A 6,000-nucleotide genomic window follows, 5' to 3' on the forward strand; every position below is an offset into this window, starting at 1 on the left:
AATTTATATATTCTCCTTTATTATTTTAGCTTCTAATTAAGCCTTATTAGTAATTAAATTTCTAGTATAATTACTCTTAAGAATAATCTTCTTATTAATTATATTAAATTATTATATAAAAGTATTATATTTTATTATATTAAGAGTTTTTATAAAGCTATTTACTATAAACTCTATAAATAGAGTATATATAATATTTATATATTTTTTAGTAATTTCTTAATGCAGCTTATAATTGTATATATTAATATAATAGAGCTTTATATAGAGCTTTAAAAGCTTACTTATAATTAATTTAACTATTTACTAGTTATTATATTATATATATATTATTATAGGCTTTGACTCTTTTAAAGTATATATTATATATTTATTAAGCTAACTAGGGAGTTAGACTTATAAGTATAAAATTAATTAGCTTGCAAAAAGGGCTTTCTTAGTAGTTTATATAAGTATAAGGAGCTCTACTTTAATTGTTAATATTATAATAGTATTTTACTTACCTGTGTGACGTAATAGCAAGCGTCTGGCAGCATCTGTGTATACTGCGCGCAGACAGTTAATTCGATTCCAACTGCAGGAACCCCTATTGCAGTAGTCTAATTAGTTACTAGGTTACCTACTGCATATAGAGCCCTAGGCCCCACATGCACAATAGGGCTCTAATAATAGTGTACGCATTGAATTAAAAGGCATAGGGTCAATAGGAAAAGGGCAGACAAAAATAAGATCCCTTAATAAGTATAAGAATATAAAAGGGTTTTTCCTTTAACTCTTTAAAGGGGGGTTTACCTCTTATATGTATAGGTTAAGATATTTGTATAGGGTAACTTAGTACTGTATAAGAAGTCTTTATTAAATAGTCTCCTATTAATAAAACTTCCCTTATAAATAAATAGTATTTTACTTATTAGCTTACTATATAATAAGGCTTTTAAAAAGCTTTATAGTAAAAACTTATAAATTCTTTTTGCAAAGTATATTATTACTAAAGCTTATATTAAATACTACTTTAAGAGTATTATTTATACTACTTAGAGTAGTACTAAAGTAAAAGTAGAAGTATTGTATTTTATATAAGTATTAAAGGACTCTATTAGTAGCCTTCTAGTAGACTTTATTTAAATTTTAATTAAATTTTATAAGCCTACTAATTATAAAAGTAATATTTAATTATATTATTATAGTAGTATATAGAATTATACTAACTTTACATTAATATTAATTAATTTTACTAAACTATATATTACTTTTGTATAATAGTAATTCCTCTTTTACTATTAGAGTATACTTATAAGAATTATTTTCTAATATATTAGTATATATAGAAAGTAGTTTCTTATACTTCTTAGTATATACTACTTATAAAAGCTAGAGTCTCTATATTATATAATTATAAAGAATTTTAAAGTTTAAAAACTATTAAAAACTTTTACTACTTTTAAAGTAGTATTTACCTTAAAGAGTATATATTTTAACTATTACTATAGGCTTATAAGCCTTTAGAAATACTAATATGCAGTTATTAATATAGAAGAAGAATATAATTTAACTCTTCTACTAGTAGTAATTTTTACTTATAATATATTAAAAGCCTTAAGCTAATAACTTACTTTCTAAGTACTTTTACTATAAGAAGAGTAATTAATGCAGACTATAGAGGGCTTTCTATAAGTATAGAATTATACTTTATTTATAGTATTCTAGAGGTATCTCTATATATATCTCCTTATTAATCTCTATATATATAAATATATTTACTGTATTATATTATAGTAGCTTAAAGTTAAATTAAGTAGCTAAAGTTATTAGTATTTAAAATAATATACTTATAAGTATTATAGTATATATATTTTATACATTTTTTACTTATTAGTCTCTATATATTATAAGTCTTACTTTTACTTTTGTAAAGTAGCTATACTTATTAAACTTATATATATATACTTAATAGTAATTAAGAATTTAATTACTATATGTAAATACTTTAGAGACTTCTTACTATAATTATAAGAGCTTATAACTTTATAAGTAACTCCTTTTAGTATTTTAAAAAGTACTTTTAAGTAAGTATTCTACTAGCTAAAAGTATAATATAGGAAGAGGGAGTAAATTTTTCTAGTAAATACTATATAAAGTAATTAATATACTTATATAGTAAGTAAGTTAATATAGTAAGTAGGCTACTTTCCTCTACCCTTCTACCTTCTATATAAGTTAATTAAACTATAATATATAAAATTAATTAAAACTATATATTACCCTCTTCTTTATTACTATTCTAAACTACTTTATAAGTTTATATATTATATTTAGGCTTTCTATAATTACTATATTACCTTGTGCATAGTTTAGTACCTTCTATATAACTCTCCTTCTAAAAATTAATTTCTCCTCTAGTACTAATACTACTCTTTTCTACTTATATTACCTCTACTTTAGTAGTATTAAGTAACCCTCTAAAATATAGTTAGGTCTTTTTTACTCTCTAGTACTTACTTAGTACTTTTATTCCTATATAAAGCTTATAGTTCTTAACTTTAATAATAGTAAATTTATAAGCTAATTTATTAATACTTTTAGTTTAGAAGTTAATTACTTTATATATTAGTATTAGTAAGCTACTTTAATATACTTAAATCTTCTTTTTAATAGAGAAAGTACTTTATACGCCCTCTAGTACTATAGTTAGTATTTTTATATTCTAGGAGCTTTAACTACTTAACTATAAGTTTAATAGTATTAGTATTTTTAATTTAAAATTTAAGTAAAAAAGAATTACTTTAGAATTAAAAAGTATAAGGCTTACTTATTTAAAACTAGCTTATATATTATTTTTACTTATTAAAGTAAAGAATACTACTTTAAAAGTAGGAAAGAAGTTATTCTTAGTAATATGCAAAATTTGCATTTATATTATCTTTTTAATTTCCTTACTATATAAGTACTTTAATAGACTAAAGTACTTAATATTAAGAAGCTAAAATTTATATAATAAGTAAGGAGGTATATAAAGAGTAATAATACTTTATTCCTTATAGTATTTATTAAAATTAGTTAATTTATAGCTATTGTAATTATTAAGAATTAAGAAGTAATAAGAACTCTTTATATAGAATTTTATATACTAATTAAAGTACTTTAGCTAATTTAAGCTAATATTATTTATTATTTATTTATTTTTACTTAAATAAATATACTATATAGCTAGAAATTAATTATTAATATACTAAGAGAGGAAGTAATATTTACCCTTTATAATAATATATAGAGGTATTACTTAATTATTTGTATATATACTCTAAATAATAGAAATTTATTCTTAATTACTAGGCTACTTTATATAAAGCCTTCCCTTATAGTTAAATATTATAATAACCTTTGCATATAATAGTATTCCTATTAGGAACTTAATTTTATTAAAATTGTAAATATTATTATTAAGTATTCTGTACTTTATAATTATATTTTATATAAGTGCAAACTAACTTTATATAATTGTAGAATCCTTAACTAAAGCCCTCTAATAATTAATTTAATATTAAAATTACATTTTTAATTTAGGAATGCATTATATAAAGTTCTCTACCTATTAGAGTTCTATATATATTCTATTGTATGCATTTAGGAATTAATTAGCTATTTCTTATATATTTTCTTATTATAAAGGGAACCCTTAATTGATTAAATTAATAACTTATTTAAGAATTACTTCCTCTTTAGTTATAATTATTTTTATTAAATTTAGTTGTCTTTTAAATTGTATAATACGTCTAGTGCATTAGTATTAGAGTATAATTTAAGGGACTTTAAAGATTTAGGCTACTTTTTGTACAGACATTTTTAAGTCTTTTTTAATAGCCTAGAGAGTAAGGATAATGTAACTTTTAATTAAGGTAGTTTGCATAATTATACGTAGAGGAAAGTTAGTATAAAGGTTAAAGAGGTAGAAAGGAGGAAAGGTAGCCTACTTACTATATTAGTCTACTTACTATATAGGTATATTACTTTAGTAATAGTTTTTATATTATTACTATATTTATAAGTATACTTAGTAGAGTATATAGGAAGCCTCTTATTATCTATCTTTACTTACTTTTAGTCTAAAGACTATATAATTATAAACTATTAGAATTCTATTTTATATACTTTTAAATTATCTATTATACTATTAAAGTATTTAATTATAAGTTAATTTATACTTACTATTAAATTTAAGTAGCTAGCCTACTTTAGTAGTATATAAGTACTATTTATTAATTATTATATAGTTTTATATTTTTAGTATATACATTCTACTAGAAATACAATTTTAAAGGACTTATATAATAGTTTTAACTATATTTTTTATATAGGAATAGTATTACTACTATTTATAAGTAAATAAGATTCCTTTTCTTACTCCCTTATACTTAGTATAATAATAAGTACAGTAAAGAAAGATACTCTTAGTAGTATTACTAATAGAATTATAAGTTAGAATTTTACTTTAGTATATAGTACTAAGTTAGAGAGCCTATTAGAGTAGCCTTCTTATAGGCCTTTAGACTTCTAGTCTTTATAACTATAGACTTCTAAGGGCCTTTTAACTTTATAGCTATAAAGAGTAGAATTACTATAAACTGCCCCCCTAACTTACTTTGTATACTCTATAATCTTATTTACTTCTTTATTAGCTATATATATAAAATTTATTTTATATACTCCTTTGTGCATAAAGTAGTTAAAAGTCTACTATATTTTATTAAAATTTAATTCTTATATACTTTTAGTAAAGCCTTAGAGATTATTATTAAAAATAGTACTTTTATTAAAGATAATATTATATATTATAAATACTTTACTATAAAAGGAGTTCTATATATAAAAGGAGTTACTAGAGCTATAGTTAATAAAGTAATTAATTTAAGTATATAGAGTAAGTCTTTACTTATACTATTTATAAAGTTAAGTATTTATAGTAAGTATATATACTTTATAATTATATACTTAAAAGTATAAAAAGTTAAGCTTTATATAGAGTACTTTTTTATTAATTTAGAAGTACTTATACTATAGTTAGTATAGAGTCTTCTAATTATAGGCTAATTGTAGTATATAATTATAAAAGTAGGTAACTATAGTATATATTTTAAATTAGAGTACATTTAGAAAGCTTATATTAATTACTATACTATATACTTTTTACTTTATAATAGTAGTAATATACTCTATAGTACTATTTTGCACTTAAGTATTTAGAGTACTTACTTTAAAGTATATACTATATACTTTAAAGCTTATAATAATTTTATAGTAGTAAAGGAGCTTATTATTTATTTTAATAACTTTTATATAGTAGTTATATTAAGTATTAAGGAGTATAAGGAAGTCTATAATTATTATAAGTAGTATATTTATAGTTCTTTAGTAAAAGTAAAATTTTTAAATAAGACTACTACTTTAATTAGAAAATAGTATATAGGACTTATACTCTATATAGTTAATTTTAAAGTTATAAAAGTTAATTACTAAGTAGTTACTAAGTTATATATTAGTAGCTAACTCTTATAAACTTTAGTAGACTATTTAATAGGCTTTACTTTAAATATAAGTATTATAGTCTACTATAGTAATTTATTAGCCTTTAATACTTTAAAAGTATACTCTATAAGTTGCATTAATAATTCTTTTAAATACTTCTAAGCCTAAATACTTAAGATACTTATACTAAGTAATAAAATTACTAAGAATAAGTTTTTAGTATATAGCTATTATATATATGTATCTCCTATATGTAGGGGGTACTTTATTTAATTAAGTAGCTAGTAATAGTATAACTACTATAAGAGTAGCTTCTAAGCTAAAAGGCTAATAGTTAAATACTTATTAATTATAGATTTTATTAATATATATAATAAAGGACTTATTTACTCTTTATAAGTAGTTATTTTCTAAGTTATTATTCTACTAAAGTCCTTATTACTTAAGTTTCTTAAAGAATATAAAATTTGCAATTAA

The sequence above is a fragment of the Colletotrichum higginsianum genome, chromosome 10, assembly GCF_001672515.1.
Source record: "Colletotrichum higginsianum IMI 349063 chromosome 10, whole genome shotgun sequence".
In the NCBI taxonomy this organism is placed as follows: Eukaryota; Fungi; Ascomycota; class Sordariomycetes; order Glomerellales; family Glomerellaceae; genus Colletotrichum; species Colletotrichum higginsianum.